This window comes from Phocoena phocoena, chromosome 2, assembly GCF_963924675.1.
Source record: "Phocoena phocoena chromosome 2, mPhoPho1.1, whole genome shotgun sequence".
Classification (NCBI taxonomy): Eukaryota; Metazoa; Chordata; class Mammalia; order Artiodactyla; family Phocoenidae; genus Phocoena; species Phocoena phocoena.
Window position 1 is genome coordinate 6913738 of NC_089220.1, and position 1322 is coordinate 6915059.

General features: G+C 43.7%; 1 non-coding gene across 1 annotated transcript; it reads right to left on the minus strand.

The window, feature by feature from the left end:
• Positions 1–994: 994 nt before the first annotated feature.
• TRNAR-CCU (transfer RNA arginine (anticodon CCU)) lies at positions 995–1067 on the minus strand. The gene has a single exon. It is a non-coding gene; the product is annotated as a tRNA-Arg (tRNA).
• Positions 1068–1322: the final 255 nt, after the last annotated feature.

A 1322-nucleotide genomic window follows, 5' to 3' on the forward strand; every position in this document is an offset into this window, starting at 1 on the left:
CATATTTGCAAATTGCCCAGTAGATGTTTGTTGAGTGACTGAATGACTATATAGTGTGTGTTAGCTTGTGTTGGTATGTTAGTTTGCTGGGGCTGCCATAACAAAATACCACAGACTGGGGGACTTAAATAACAGAAATGTATTTTTTCACATTCACGGAGGGTAGAAGTCCAAGATCAAGGTTTTTTTGGGTTTGGTTTCTTCTGCGGCCTCTCTCCTTGGCTTCAAGATGGGCCCCCCTTGCTGCCTCTTCACATAGTCATCCCTTTATGTGCCTGTATCCTGTTATCACTGTGTGTCTCCTAATCTCCTCTTCTTGTAAGGACCCCAGTCAGATTGGACTAAGGGCCATTCATACAACTCCATTTAACCTTGATTACCTCTCTCTAGGCTCTGTCTCTAAATATAGTCACATTGTGAGGTACAAGGTATTAGGGATTTTACATATGAATTTTGGAGGGACACAGTTGAGCCCATAAGAGTAAGATTAAGTAAGATTAAACCTATTTCTAGTTATTCTTGGTTAGGTGCATATATTCTGGAACTGAATTACCTTCGTTTGAATCCTGGCTTTGCCACTTACCAGCTTTCGAGGCTTGGGGAAGTTGCTTACTTGTTCAGTGTCTTTGTTTCCCAATCTGTTAAATGGACATAATAATAACATCCACCTCCTAGTATGGTTGTGAGGATAAAATTAAGACATGCAACTTGTTTTATTTTATTTTATTTTATTTTGCGGTACACGGGCCTCTCACTGTTGTGGCCTCTCCCGTTGCGGAGCACAGGCTCCGGACGCGCAGGCTCAGCAGCCATGGCTCACGGGCCCAGCCGCTCCGTGGCATGTGGGATCTTCCCGGACCAGGGCACGAACCCGTGTCCCCTGCATCGGCAGGTGGACTCTCAACCGCTGCACCACCAGGGAAGCCCTATTTTTTTTACTATTTATTTATTTATCTGGCTGCTCCTGGTTTCAGTTGCAGCATGTGGGATCTAGTTCCCTGACCAGGGATCGAACCTGGGCCCCCAGCATTAGGAGTGCAGAGTCTTAACCACTGGACCACCAGGGAAGTCCCAAGATGTAACTTGTTTTATTTTTCTTTTAATTTTTTTTATTGGGGTATGGTTTTTTTACAATGTTGTGTTAGTTTCTACTGTACAGCAGAGTTCCCTGTGTTATACAGCAGGTTCTTATTAGTTATCTCTTTTATACATATTAGTGTATATATGTCAATCCCAGTCTCCCAATTCATCCCCCATCCCACTTTTCCCGCCTTGGTGTCCATACGTTTGTTCTCTACATCTGTGTCTCTATTTCTTCCTTG